The 15748-nt window shown below is 49.4% G+C and overlaps 1 protein-coding gene across 1 annotated transcript in view; it reads right to left on the bottom strand.

The window, feature by feature from the left end:
• The window catches only part of LINGO3 (leucine rich repeat and Ig domain containing 3), a 33884-nt gene extending 28967 nt beyond the window's left edge, over positions 1–4917 (bottom strand). Inside the window, exon 1 of the mRNA XM_038772921.1 lies at positions 4801–4917. The gene's annotated coding sequence lies outside the window, so the exon portion shown is untranslated. The remainder of the gene's footprint in view (positions 1–4800) is intronic.
• Between the last annotated feature and the right edge of the window lie 10831 nt (positions 4918–15748).

Here is a 15748-nt window from a genome sequence, read left to right as displayed (position 1 = left end):
AGTACATGCTCTACACACAGTGCGTGCTCAGCAAATATGATTGATTAATTTGCCTGAATAATCTCTGTTCCCCTCGCAACCTTCCTTGCTTTAAGCTCTTTGTGCCAGCTCCCACACAACTCTTATTAACTGTTAACCTTTTCATTCAACCGTATTTATTGAGCACTTACTGTGTGCAGAGCACTGTAGTAAGCTCTTGGAAAGTACAATTCAGCAACAAATAGAGACATTCCTTACCCATCAGGCTCACAGTCTAGAAGGGGGAAGACAAACAAACAAAAAACAAAGCAAGTGGACAGGCATCAATAGCATCAATGTAAATAAATAGAATAATATATATATATATATACACATCATTAATAAAATAAATAGAATAGTAAATATATACAAATATACACCAGTGCTAGCAGCATGAAGCAGCATGAGAAGCAGCATGGCTTAGTGGAAAGAGCATGAGCTTGGGAGTCAGAGGTCATGGGTTCGAATCCTGGCTCTGCCACTTGTCAGCTGTGTGACTTTGGGCAAATCACTTAACTTCTCTGTGCCTCAGTTACCTCATCTGTAAAATGGGGAGTAAGACTGTGAGCCCCATGTGGGACAACCAGGTAATCTTGTATCCTCCCCAGTGCTTAGAACAGTGCTTGGCACACTGTAAGCGCCTAACAAATACCATCATTACTGTCTCCCCCTTCCAGACTGTGAGCCTGTTGTTGGGTAGGGACCGTCTCTATATGTTGCTGACTTGTACTTCCCAAGTGCTTAGAACAGTGCTCTGCACACAGTAAGCGCTCAATAAATACAATTGAATGAATGAATGAAGTGCTGTGGGACAGTGAGGCCTCTACTCCATCTTAATCCTCCTAGACCTCTCAGCTGCTTTTGACACTGCTGACCACCCCCTTCTCCTGGAAACATTTTTCAACCTCGGCTTCACTGACACTATCCTCTCCCGATTCTCCTCCTATCTCTGTAGCCGCTCATTCTCGGTCTCTTTTGAGGGCTCCCAATCTGCCTCCCACCTCCTAGCTGTGGGTGTCCCTCAAGGTTCAATTCTGGGTCCCCTTCTATTCTCCATCTGTACTCAATTCCTTGGAGAACTCATTCTTTCACATGGCTTCAACTACCATCTCTATGCAGATGATTCCCAAATCTACATCTCCAGCCCTGATCCCTTCCCTCTGCAGCCTTGCATTTCCTCCTGCCTTCAAGACTTCTCTTCTTGGTTGTTCTGCCATCACATCAAACTTAACATGCCTAAAACAGAACTCTTTATCTTCACACCCAAACCCTGTCCTCCCCCTGACTTTTTCATCACTGTAGACAGCACCACCATCTTCCCTGTCTCACAAGCCTGTAGCCTTGGCATTATCCTTGACTCCTCTCTCTCTCATTCAACCCACATATTCAATTTATCACTAAATCCTTTTGGTTCATCCTCCACAACATCATTAAAATCCATCCTTTAATCTCCATCCAAACTGCTACCACATTAATTCAAGCATTTATCCTCTCTGTCTGGACTGAGACTGAGCCCCCTCATCCTTCTTCTCCTCCTCCCCCTCCCCATCCCCCCGCCTTACCTCCTTCCCCTCCCCACAGCACCTGTATATATGTATATATGTTTGTACGTATTTATTACTCTATTTATTTAACTTGTACATATTTATTCTATTTATTTTATTTTGTTAATATGTTTTGTTTTGTTGTCTGTCTCCCCCTTCTAGACTGTGAGCCCGCTGTTGGGTAGGTACCGTCTCTATATGTTGCCAACTTGTACTTCCCAAGTGCTTAGTACAGTGCTCTGCACACAGTAAGCACTCAATAAATATGATTGAATGAATGAATGAATGATTATTTTAACAGCCTCCTTGCTGACCTCCCAGCCTCCTTTCTCTCCCCACTCCAGTCCATACTTCACTCTGTTGCCTGGATCATTTTTCTACAAAAAAAATCAGGCCACGTTTCCCCAGTCCTCAAGAACCTCCAGTGTTTGCCCAACCACCTCTGCATCAAACAGAAACTCCTTGCCATTGGCTTTAAAACACTCAATCACCTTGTCCCCTCCTACCTCACCTCGCTACTCAACTATTACAACCCAGCCCGCACACTTCACTCCTCTAATGCCAACCTGCTCACTGTACCTCAATCTCGTCCATCTCACTGCCGACCTCTCGCCCACGTCCTGCCTCTGGCCTGGCACGCCCTCTCTTTTCATATCTGACAGACAATTACTCTCTCCACCTTCAAAGCCTTATTGAAGGCACATCTCTTCCAGAGGCCTTCCCTGACTAAACCCTCATTTCCCCTTTTCCCACTCCCTTCTGCGTTGCCCTGGCTTGCTTCCTTTATTCACCACCCCTCTACAGCACTTATGTACACATCCATAATTTATTTATTTATATTAATGTTCGTCTCCTCCTCTAGACTATAAGCTTGTTGTGGGAAGGAGATGTATCTGTTATGTTGTACTCTCCCAAGCATTTAGTACAGTGCTCTGCACACGAAAGTGCTCAAATATGATTGACTGATTGATTGAGTACTCAGTTGATTTGCTATTGATTTATTTTCCCAGGCAGTTAGTATAATGCTCTGCACACATTAAGCTCTCGATAAATGCGATTGACTGATTGATTGATTTTCCTGCTGACTGTATTGCTCTCAGGGCATGGCTGCATGTGTCCCTCATTAAACTAGAAACTCCAAGATGGCAGGGATTCATTCATTCATTCAACTGTATTTATTGAGCGCTTACTGTGTGCAGAGCACTGTACTAAGCGCTTGGGAAGTACAGGTCGGCAACATATAGAGACGGTCCCTACCCAACAACGGGCTCACAGTCTAGAAGGGATTGCACTGTTTAGCAGCAGCAGGAGAATTTATTAATAATTGTGGTACTTACTGAGCACCCACTTCATGTGTTGCACTGTTGTAGGTCCTTAGAAAGTACAGAATGACCAAGTGAAACATTCCCTGCCCACATGTAAAGTGTGGGATATGATTATATATTTTTTTAAATGGTATTTGTTATGTGCTTACTATGTGCCAGGCACTGTACTAAGCGCTGGGGTAGATACAAGTTAATCAGGTTGGACACAGTCCATGTCTTACAGGAGGTTCACAGTCTTAATCCCCATTTTACAGATGCGGTAATTGAGGCACAGAGAGGTTGTGACTTGCCCAAGGTCACACAGCAGACAAGTGGTCAAGAGTAGAACCCAGGTCCTTCTGACTCCCAGGTCCAGGGCCCTGCTCTATCCACTAGGCCACACAGCTCAGAGGTAACTGAGGCACAGAGCAGTTAGATGACTTGCCCAAAGCCACACAGCTGACAGTGGCAGAGCCGGGACTAGAACCCATGACCTCTGACTCCCAAGCCCGTGCTCTTTCCAGTAAGCCACACTGCTTCTCTTACTACTATTGTTATTATTACAAGGAGCTTCCACTTTAATCGAGGAGAAAGAAGTAAAAATATTTACTACCGCAGTAGTCAAACCAGTAACTGAGTACACAATATATTTTGAGTGAGAAAGAGTGGGTAAATACATCCAGAAGCACTCGAGCTGGCTGAAGGGATGATGCAGCCCTGGGGGCTGGGAAATCAATCAGTCCTGGAACTGTTCCTACCTGCGACCTTGTTAAATGTCTTCCAAGCATTCAACACCCTGTTCCCCCCATAGGAAGTACCCAGGACAGTGCCCTGCAAACAGAGTAGGTACCCAGCACTGACCTCTGCAGACAGCCCACTACAACACTCTGGAGTAGTAGGCACCCAGTACAGTCCTCTGCACATAGCAGGCGCCCAATACAGAGCTGTGCAAACAAGGCAGTAAGTACAGTTTTCTGCATCTCTTCCCTGGCTTGCTCGGAGCACGGGTGGCTTTGTGAGTGCTCGTGGCGGGGCTCTCGGGGCAGAGGGAAGACTCATCAATCAATCAATCAATCATCAATCCCTCCTCTTCCTCACCTTGGCTCCCTCTCTTCGTTTGGCTTCTTGGCTCCTTTCCTCTGGCCACCCCCTCTCCCAGGAACGCTGGCCGGCTGTTTGTTAGGAGAAGGAGCACAAATCCACCCGCGGGACAGAAGCCTGCTGAGGCATCTCCACAGATAGAGGGGGGCAAGTCTTTGCTCCTGGGAGCTGTCTACCTGAAACCACACTTGGCCGAGCCCCAAGCAACTTCCCAGGAACTGTTAGGGACCGCGTACCCCGCCGGAGGCAGGGGATCGTCCGGGTTTCCCGCCGGCCCGGTCTTCGTGGCCTTAGCTCAAGTAGTCGGCCGGTGCGGGGACGGTGGTGTATGGACTGGGAGAGGGAAGCGGGGTGGAGGGGAGATGGTAGAGGTGGAGAGGGGGTAGAGAGGGGATGGAGGAGGGATGGGGGTAGAGGGGATGGTGGGGGCGCGGGGAAAGGTGGTAGGGATGGGGGTAGCTGGGGATGGAGGGAGGTGATAGGGACGGGGAGGGGGGGACGTAGGGATGACGGGGGTCGGAGTCAGACGCTGCCAACGGTCCCCCGCTCTCAAAGCACTCCCCGAAGGCGGCTAGTGCAAAGGCGGCCCCGGCTGTCCTCCTACCCCCGGAGCCTTGACCATCGCCACCCGCCTGCCCGCTGGGCCCCGCCTGCTCCGGCCCCTAGCCCGGTCCGGGCACCTGTGGGGCAGGCTCCACCCCGGAGCTAGCGGCGCCGCGCCCCGCCTCCCCCGGTCCTCGGAGCCCGCTCCCCGGAGCCCGCTCTCCGAAGCCCCCTCCCCGGAGTCCGCTCCCCGAAGCCCCCTCCCCGGAGCCCGCTCCAGGCGCACTCACCGCGGCAGCTCCGGGTGTCTTCCCCGGCCCCGGGGCATGGCGAGGGCTGCGGCTGCGGCTGCTGGCGGCGGCAGGGCGCGTTAGAGCGGGGCTGAGCTCGCCCGGGCCACCTGCATCCCCGCTGGGGAGGAGGCGGGCACGGGGAGGGAAGGGAAGGGAAGGGACAGGAGCTGAGCCGGGGCTGCCCCGCCGCCGCCGCCGCCGCCGCCAGCCGCCTCCTTTCCCCCGCTCCGCCGCGCGCCGCCGAGAGCTCCCCCGCCCCCCGCCGCCGCCGCCCCCGCCGCCGGCCCGGGGAGAGCGGGGCGGCGGCGGGGGGGGGCTGCGGCAGCATGGGCGGCGCATCGAGGAGTCGGCGGGACAGAGGGAGCGGATTCCGCAACCCCCGCTCCCACCGCCCCCGCTCTCCACGTCCCGAAGCCAGAAACAGGGACCGCTCGGGGCGCGGGGCGGGGGGGGTGCGCGACTTGGGGAGTTTGAGTGTGTGGTGATTGGGTACTTGTGAGTGTGCGGGTCCCTCGGGTTGGAGGTGTCGGGGGGTGTTTCTGCGCAGTGTGGGTCTGGCCGTGTAGACGAGCGAGTGTGTGTGTGTGTGTGTGTGTGAGAGAGAGAGAAAAGGGGTGTGGGTCAGAGTGTGTGAGTGCGTGCCTGTGTAGCAGGATCTGAGCCGAGGGGACGCTGAGGGTTCAGGTTGCGGGAGGGGGCCAGACTGCTCTTGAGAGAAGCAGCGTGGCTCAGTGGAAAGAGCCCGGGCTTTGGAGTCAGGGGTCATGGGTTCGAATCCCAGCTCTGCCAACTGTCAGCTGTGTGACTTTGGGCAAGTCACTTAACTTCTCTGGGCCTCAGTTCCCTCATCTGTAAAATGGGGATGAAGTCTGTGAGCCCCCCGTGGGACAACCTGATCTCCTTGTAATCTCCCCAGCGCTTAGTACAGTGCTTTGCACATAGTAAGTGCTTAATAAATGCCATCATTATTCCCAGACTGAGCCCCTTCCTTCCTCTCCCCCTCGTCCCCCTCTCCATCCCCCCATCTTACCTCCTTCCCTTCCCCACAGCACCTGTATGTATGTTTGTACATATTTATTACTCTATTTATTTATTTATTTATTTTACTTGTACATATCTATTCTATTTATTTTATTTTGTTAGTATGTTTGGTTTTGTTCTCTGTCTCCCCGCTTTTAAACTGTGAGCCCACTGTTGGGTAGGGACTGTCTCTATATGTTGCCAATTTGTACTTCCCAAGCGCTTAGTACAGTGCTCTGCACATAGTAAGCGCTCAATAAATACGATTGATGATGATGATGATGCTCTTCTCAACCTCCAACCAGCTCCTTGCCTCAATAACCTCAATCAATCAGTCAATCAATCACTGGTATTTATTGAGCACTTTCACTCATTCATTCATTCAATCGTATGTATTGAGAGCTTACTGTATGCAGAGCACTGTACTAAGCGCTTGGGAAGTACAAGTTGGCAACATATAGAGACCGTCCCTACCCAACAGTGGGCTCACAGTCTAGAAACAGTGGGCTCACAGTCACTTATCATCATCAGTGGTATTTATTGGGCACTTACTGGACTAAATACCTGGGAGAGGACAACAGAGTTGGTAGACATTCATTCATTCATTCAATCGGATCTATTGAGCACTTACTGTGTGCAGAGCACTGTACCAAGCACTTGGAAAATTACGGTACAGTATTCATCCATCCATCCATCCATTCATAGATAGACCCATTCATTCATTCTAGACCCTCTAGACTGTAAGTTCATTGTGGACAGGGAATGTGTTCATTTATTGTTGTATTGTCCTCTCCCAAGCGCTTTGTACAGTGCTCTGCACACAGTAAGCACTCATTAAATACAACTGAATTAGTGAATGATTAACATGATTTGAATGAGTGAATCATTTGTACTTCCCAAGTGCTTAGTACAGTGCTCTGACACAGTAAGTGCTCAATAAATACGATTGAATGAATGAATGAATGAATGAACATGGTAGCAGTTTGGATGGAGAGGAAAGGGTGAATTCTAATGATATTGTGAAGGTAGAACCGACAGGGCTTGATGACAGACAGAATATGCAGGTTGAATGAAAGAAGTATGGAGGATAATGCCAAGGTTGCAGGTTTAGGAGTCAGGGATGAGCCCTTCTGAAAGTCTGTGAGCCAGGGAAGGTGAACGTTCATTCAGTAGTATTTACTGATTGCCTACCTTATGCAGAGCACTGTGCTGAGTGCCTACTTACTGGAGGAATGTGGCTGTTGGTCAGGTCCATTACCTGCATATGGCCCAGGCCCTAGCATATGGCCGATCTGGCAAGGCCCAAGTCCTGCATCCTAGGGGCCCCTCCCCTTCCATCCCCTAGTCTTCTCTCCTTTCCCCTTCCTTCCCCTCCTAGAGAGCAGGACTGTGCACATCTGCCACAATCCAGGAGCCCCTGGAGCCCTCTTGCACCCTCTTTGCCCCTCTCCCACCCCATATCCTAGAATCCTGATTTCAGGAGGGATGAGATACCCCTAGGGTGTGGGGCACAGGGGTGGTCCCATTCTCTTGGGCGTGGGGGAGGGAGGCTGGAGCTGGAGTTTCCCTTCCTGCAGATGCTCCAGACTGGCTGGGCCCTGCCCCCAGCTTGGGGGCCCTGGTTCTCTGGGAGAGTGGCCCAGGTTGGGGGCAGCAAGGGGAGAGAAGCAGCTAGGGATTCATCCCCAGGGCAGTGCGAAGTGCTCGGTAGGAAGGGAAGCAGAAATGGGATTCCCTTGAGTTTCCTCCACTCCCTTCATTCATTCAATTGTATTTATCGAACACTTACTGTGTGCAGAGCACTGTACTAAGCGCTTGGGAAGTACAAGTCGGCAACATATAGAGACGGTTCCTACCCAATAACAGGCTCTCCACCCTGTCCTCCTCACCCCTTCCCCTCCCACCCCCCAACAATAGACAAGAAGATAAGGTGCCCTTTAAACCTTCCCTCCTGCCTCCCCCAACTCAGCCCAAGATTACTGGCCCTGGAACAGCTTTCTAGATGTAGGCCTGTTGCTTGGAGTATGTGTGTGTATTCCATGTATGTTTTGGAGCTCAGCACTAGAGAGCACGTAAATGGGGTTTGCACGTGTGCCAGCATGTTTGTACCTAGGGATGTGTTAGCGTATTGGAGCATGTGTGAAAGGAGGTTTGCATGCAGTGGTGTGTGTTTAATTAGCCTGTGTGAGGTGTGTGTGAGGTGTGTGTGTGTGTGTGTGTGTGTGAGAGAGAGAGAGAGAGAGAATGAGGTTATAATGGGGAGCTAGAAGTGTCTGCAGGAGTTCTATGTTCATTTCAGCTTCCTGGGAGGAGAGGAGAAGAAAATCTCCTCATTAAGGGCCCATTCTACCATCACCCCCTTTAAATTGGAATTAGGTCTGCTTTTTCTACCTCTTTCTATCATTCCCCCACCTTGGGCTACTCGGTCTGCGATTTGCGATTATCGAGCAGGGGGCATTATTAGTTCCCCTTTTAGCAGGAGCAAAACATTGATCTGCTTTTGGCCTGTGTGAGAACTGAGGAGCTAGGAAGGGGGCTCAGCAGCTATGCCAATGGCCCCCAAGGCCCAGGGTCTGGCAAAGGGCAGGGGTTTCATCCATTCAACTGTATTTATTGAGCACTTACTTGGGAGAGCACTGTATTAAGGGCTTGGGAAAGTACAATATAACAAACAGATAACAATAATAAACAGATACATTCTCTGCCCAGTGAGGAACTTGCTGAAACTTCAGGGAATGGGGCTATCCTCATTGCCTTCTCCTGTGAACTCCTTTATTGAAAAATGGTATTTATTAAAGCCCTTTTCATATGCCAAGCACTGGGGTAGATTCAGGATAATCAAACAAGCCACAATCCCTGTCCCACAAAGGGCTCATAGTCTAAGAGATGGAGAGGAGGAATCAATCAGTCAGTTAATAGTAATAATAATAATGATGGCATTTATTAAGAGCTTACTGTGTGCAAAGCACTGTTCTAAGTGCTGAAGCACTGTTCTAAGTGCTGGATAATAATAATAATAATGTTGGTATTTGTTAAGCACTTACTATGTTCCAGGCACTGTTCTAAGTGCTGGTATAGATACAAGGTTATCAGGTTGTCCCACTTGGGGCTCACAGTCTTGATCCCCATTTTACAGATGAGTTAACTGAGGCACAGAGAAGATAAGTGACTTGCCCAAAGTCACACAGCTGACAAGTGGCAGAGTCAGGACTAGGACCCACGACCCCTGATTCCCAAGCCCTTGTTCTTTCCACTAAGCCACGCTCCTATTGTGGACAGAGCACTGTATAGAGCACTTGGGAGGGTACAATAGAGTTAATAGATATGACCCCTGCTCTCAAGGAGCTTACAGTCTAACAGGACAGACACTAAAATTAATTCCAGGCAGGAAGAGGTGATAGACTATAAAAATATGAACTTTAATGCTGCCCGGGGCAGTGTGTGTGTGTGTGGGTGTGGGTGGGTGGGTGGTGGTGGGGGTAATCAAGTGCTTAGTTGGCTTAGTTGACTTGGAAGGGCAGAAGTGGCAGTGGAGAGTGGAGGGAAAAGCAGCAGGGAGGAAATGAGAGAATAATCAGGGAAGGCCTTTTGGAGGAGATTGGCTTTCCGAACGGCCTTGAAGATGGGGAGAGCAGTGGTCTGACAGACAAAGGGGAGGGCGTTCCAAGCAGCAGGAACAGCTTGAGCAGGAAGTCTTTGGGCAGGAGAGTTGAGAATGAGGCCTAGTGGTTTGCCTGAGAGGAACAAAGAGGAATCTATCTTGCTGACTACTGGGCCTCTTTGTGCCTGCTCCTCTCCCTGCCCCACTCAGTGATCACCCAGAATTTCCTTGAACTTGGTGCTCCTCTTCCACAGGCTACCTTGAATCCTTCTACCTCCCACCTGACCCCAACTGTTCTGACTCAGTTTGGAGCAATCTTGTCTGCTCCTCTCTTCCCCAAAAACCTCCCAACCCTGCTGCCCAATATTTAACTGACCCAGGCCATTCAGAAGGCAAGGACCCCTGCAGTGCCTCCCTAGCAGTTGGTGGTAGGGACAGGTCCACCAGTGATGTGACTGAACTAATTCTCATCTCGTTGTGTGACAGGTTGGAACTGGCCCAGGAAATCTAATAAGAAAAATAGGCTTCCAGGGGCCATGGCCCAGACAAACGTGACCCTGAAGAGACTGCTAAAGGAGAAAAACTTCCTGGGAAATGGCAGACGTGCTGCTTGGTCTTTTTCAGGTTCAGACAAAGTCAGTGCTGGCCATCGAGGGGGTGTTCGCTGCAGGACAGCAAATAGTGGGGACGGCAACTTGCAAAGAGCCTTGGGAAGGAGTGGGTTAAATCTGTTCCTGCTTCTCCCCACCCCCAACTAGCCTCACTCCCTTTCTCTCCCCCTGCCACCTATTACCTGAACAGGAGAGATGGTATACTTTCTCCCCTTCCACAGCTGAATGCTACTGTATCATTCAACTTGCCAGCTGACATCTTGACTTCCTTCCATGTTCCTTTTGGCTTTGCTGGCCCTGATGTTCTCTCACAACCACCCCCTTCTGCTCCAAAGCACTCTGGATCCTTTATTATTATTATTATTATTATTAATAATGGTATTTGTTAAGCACTTACTACGTGCCAAGTGCTTCCAGAGGGTTTGTGTGTGTGCATGTGATGTTGGGGGGCGGTGGAAGGCACTCTGAGCTTCTCTCTGGTCCCTAGGCTGGCAATACTAGCAGCCAGGCAACAACTAGGAGTACGAGATGTTCTTCTCATGGGCTGTGGGGAGGGCACAGTGTGGGTAGTGGTTAGGGGCATTAGGGGGCAGCTGCTGGCTCGGATGGGAATGGAGCAAGCTCCCTTCTGTGTGGTGGATGAAGCTGGGTGAAGCTGGGTGCAGTCAGCTGGGTCTGGCCCTGATCTTTCTCCCTCTTTCCAGTCTCGCATCTCCTCCTTCCTTCAAGACATTTCTACTTGGATGGCCTCCCACCACCTCAAACTTAGTATGGCTAAAACTGAACTTCCTATCTTCCCACCTAAACCCTGTCCTCCCACTCACTTTCCCGTCACTGTAGATGGTACTACCACCTTTCCTGTCTCACAAGCCCATAATCTGTTATCCTTGACTCCTCCCTGTCATTCAACCCACATATGCAATCCGTCCCTAAATCTTGTTGGTCCCACTTTCATGACATTGCTAAAATCCAGCCCTTTCCTCTCCATCCAAAGTGCTACCATGTTAATACAATCACTCATCCTATCCCGCCTGGACTACTGCATCAGCCTCCTTGTTGACCTCCCTGCCTCCTGTCTCTCCCCACTCCAGTCCATACTTCACTTTGCTGCCTGGATCATTTTTCTACAAACCGTTCAAGACATGTCACCCCACTTCGCAAAAAAATCCAGTGGTTGCCCTTCCACTTCCTTATCAAACAAAACTCCTCACCAGTGACTTTAAAGCACTCCACCACCTTGCCCCATCCTACCTCACCTTGCTACTCTCCTTCTACAACCCAGCCTGCACACTTCGCTCCTTTAGTGCTAACCTTCTCACCGTGCCTCAATCTAGCCTGTCTCGCCTCCCACCTCTGGCCTGAAATGCCCTCCCTCCTCAAATCTTCCAGAAAATTTACTCTCCCCTGCTTCAAAGCCTTACTGAAGGCACACCTCCTCCAAGAGGCCTTCCCAGACTAAGCCCCATTTTTCCTCATCTCCCACTCCCTTCTGCGGCACCCTGACTTGCTCCATTTGCTCTTCTCCTCTTCCAGCCCATTTATGTACATATCTGTAATTGTATTTATTTGTATTGATGTCTGTCTTCCCCACACTAGACTGTAAGCTCGTTGTGGGCAGGAAATGTCACTGTTTATTGTTGTATTGTACTTTCCCAAGTGCTTAGTACAGTGCTCTGCACACAGTAAGAGCTCAATAAGTATGAATGAATGAATGACTGAAAGTGGGTATTCAAGTGTTCGGGTCACTCAGCCTCCTGCAGACCTACAGCTCCCCTCTTTCGGGCTGGGCAACTCGGGGTGCAGGGAGAGCCAGCCACTGGATTTCAAAGGCAGGAATGCTAAAGGCTAGTGACTTGGTAGTCATGGAAATAGAACACCTGAAATTGCCGGGGGAGGGGGCTACTCCGTCCCTGTGTTGTATTGTGTGTGGAAATTAGGGCTGGGGGGGGTACCATGGACCTATTACTGCTCAAGCCATTTGGCAGAGGGAGAGGTGGGAGAGAGGAGAGACCTAACTCAGCTGTATTAACCCTGTAGAGATTTAGTTGCTCTCATCATTACTTCTTCACAATTTTTCCTAGAATTAAAAGCTCCATTGTCCCGAGTCTTTCCAACATGGTTTATGTTTGATTATTGTTTATCTACCTTAGGGCTGAGCACAGTGCTTGGCACACAGGAAGTGCTTCATAAATGTCACCATTATTATTACCATGAGGATTATTTACCTAATTTGGGTGAGAAGAGAAAGAATCTTGTTGATAGCAAAAGAGAACTTTAGGGAGGGACCTGCAGCCCACTTTTCAGGGACTGGGTGGTTGGGAGATCTTCTGTGTTTGGAACACTGAACTGGGCACCCACAGTGTTCAGAACGCTGCCTTGAACACCTGCTGCATGCACAACATTGTAGAAAGCCTCCACTTTTTCTCCTCCAACTCTCTCTTTGATCCCCTGCACACTAGCTTCCGCTTCTCCTCTCTATGGAAACTGCCCTCTCAAAGCTTTTCATTCATTCATTCAATCGTATTTATTGAGTGCTTACTGTGTGCAGAGCACTGTACTAAGCACTTGGGAAGTACAAGCTGGCAACATATAGAGACAGTCCCTACCCAACAGTGGGCTCACAGTCTAGAAGGGGTAGACAGAGAACAAAACAAAACATATTAACAAAATAAAATAAATAGAATAAATATGTACAAATAAAATAAATAGAGTAATAAATACGTACAAACATATATACATATATACAGGTGCTGTGGGGAGGGGAAGGAGGTAAGGCGGGGGATGAGGAGGGGGAGGAGGGGGGGGAGGAACGAGGGGGCTCAGTCTGGGAAGGCCTCCTGGAGGAGGTGAGCTCTCAGTAGGGCTTTGAAGGGAGGAAGAGAGCTAGCTTGGCAGATGTGTGGAGGGAGGGCATTCCAGGCCAGGGGGATGACGTGGGTTGGGGGGCAACAGTGGGACAGGTGAGAACGAGGCACGGTGAGGAGATTAGCGACAGAGGAGCAGAGGGTGCGGGCTGGGCTGTAGAAGGAGAGAAGGGAGGTGAGGTAGGAGGGGGCAAGGTAATTGAGAGCATTGAAGCCGAGGGTGAGGAGTTTTTGCCTGATGCATAGGTTGATTGGTAGCCACTGGAGATTTTTGAGGAGGGGAGAAACATGCCCAGAGCGTTTCTGCACAAAGACAATCTGGGCAGCGGCGTGAAGTATGGATTGAAGTGGGGAGAGACAGGAGGATGGGAGATCGAAGAGGAGGCTGATGCAGTAATCCAGACGGGATAGGATGAGAGCTTGAACGAGCAGGGTAGCGGTTTGGATGGAGAGGAAAGGGTGGATCTTGGCAATGTTGCGGAGGTGAGACCAGCATGTTTTGGTGACGGATTGGATGTGAGGGGTGAACAAGAGAGCGGAGTCGAGGATGACACCAAGGTTGCAGGCTTGTGAGACGGGAAGGATGGTAGTGCCGTCAACAGTGATGGGAAAGTCAGGGAGAGGGCAGGGTTTGGGAGGGAAGACGAGGAGTTCAGCTCACCAAAGCTCACCAAAGACCTCCTTCTGGCCAAATCCAACAGCCTCTACTACATCTTAGTCCGCCTGGACTGCCTAGCTGCCTTCAACACTTTCTTCTGGAAACCGTATCCAATCTTGGCTCCACTGGTATTGTCCTCTCCTGGTTCTCCTCCTCCTCTCTCTGGCCACTCATTCTCAGCCTCTTTCATAGGCTTCTCCTCTGCCTCCCACCCCCTAACTGTGGGAGTCCCTCAAGACTCAATTCTGAGTCCCCTTCTATTCTCCAGCTACACCCATTCTCTTAGAGAACTCATTCACTCCCATGGCTTCAGTTACCATTTTTATGTAGATGATTCCCAAGTCAACCTCTCCAGCCCTGACCTCTTTTCTTCTTTGCAGTCTAGCATTTCCTCCTGCCTTCAGCCCATGATTAAGCCCCCTTTTCACTGACTCCTTCTCCTTTTTTGTATTGTCTACACACTTGGATCTGTATCCTTTGGGCATTTGATATTCACCCCACACTCAGCTTCACAGCACTTATGTACATATCTTTAATTAATCAATTAATTAATTAAATTAACGTCTGTCTTCCCCTCTTAACTGTAAGCTCATTGTGGGCAAGGAACATGCCTACCACCTCTGTTGTACTGTACTTTCTCAAGTGCTTGGTACAGTGTTCCACACACAGTAAGCCCTGGATCAATACCATTGTAATCAATTAATTAATTAAATTAACGTCTGTCTCCCCCTCTTAACTGTAAGCTCATTGTGGGCAGGGAACATGCCTACCACCTCTGTTGTACTGTACTTTCTCAAGTGCTTGGTACAGTGTTCCACACACAGTAAGCCCTGGATCAATACCATTGATTGATGATTCAGGATGTTTCTACTTGGATGTCTCACCGAAACCTCAAACTTAACATGTCTAAAACAGAACTCCTTATCTTCCACCAAAACCTTGTTCTCCCCCATAATTTCCCATTACTATAGATAACACCACAATTTTCCACCCCTCACGAGCCCGTACTTTGGCATTAATTCTCGACTCATCTCTCTCCTTCAACTTGCATATTCAATCTGTCACCAAATCCTGTCAGCTTTATCTTCACATCTCTAGAATTAGCCCCTTCTTTCCCAACCCAAATGGCTCATACACTGATCCAAGCAGCGTGGCTCAGTGGAAAGAGCACAGGCTTTGGAGTCAGAGGTCAGGGGTTCAAATCCTGGCTCTGCCAATTGTCAGCTGTGTGACTTTGGGTAAGTCACTTAACTTCTCTGTGCCTCAGTTACCTCATCTGTAAAATGGGGATCAATCAATCAATCAGTCATATTTATTGAGCGCTTACTGTGTGCAGAGCACTGTACTAAGCGCTTGGGAAGTAAAAGTTGGCAACATATAGAGACAGTCCTTACCCAACTCAAGACTGTGAGTCCCCCGTGGGACAACCTGATCACCTTGTGACCTCCCCAGCGCTTAGAACTGTGCTTTGCACATAGTAAGCACTTAATAAATACTATTATTATTATTATTATTATTATTATATCCCATGTGATGTCTGCAACAGCCTCTTAGCTGACCTCCCTGCCTCTTGTCTCTCCCTAGTCCAGTCCATATTTCACCCTGCAGCCCAGATAATTTTTCTAAAAAAATTCAGTCTATGTTTCCCCACTCCTCAAGAGTCTCCAGTGGTTGCCCATCCACTTCTGCATTGAACAGAAACTCCTTAACATCAGCTTTAAACCATTCAATCACCTTGTCCCTTGTTGCCTTACCTCACTGATCTACTATAGCCCAGCCTGCACACTTAGCTTCTCTAACACCAACCTACTCACCAGATCTTGACCTTTGTCTATCTCACTGCCGGATCCTTGTCCACATCCTCCCTCTGGCCTGTAACTCCCTCCTTCTTCATATCCAACAGACCATCATTCTCCCTACCTTCAAAGCCCTATTGAAATCATATCCCCTCCAAGAGATCTAAGCCTTCACTACTCCATCTAAGCCCTCCCTTCTACATTGCCTACACACTGGGTCTACGTCCCTTAAACACTTTGTTATTCACCTCTCCCCCAACCCCTCAGCTCTTATGTAAAGTCCTTCTACCCTGCCATTTCCCCTGTCTGTAAATTATTTTAATGCCTGACTCTCCCTCTAGTCTGTAAGCTCCTTGAAGGCAGGGAACATATCTACCTAGTGGGGAAGTAATAGG

This window comes from Tachyglossus aculeatus, chromosome X1, assembly GCF_015852505.1.
Source record: "Tachyglossus aculeatus isolate mTacAcu1 chromosome X1, mTacAcu1.pri, whole genome shotgun sequence".
NCBI classification, from domain to species: Eukaryota; Metazoa; Chordata; class Mammalia; order Monotremata; family Tachyglossidae; genus Tachyglossus; species Tachyglossus aculeatus.
This window is presented reverse-complemented; position numbering and strand designations above follow the sequence as displayed.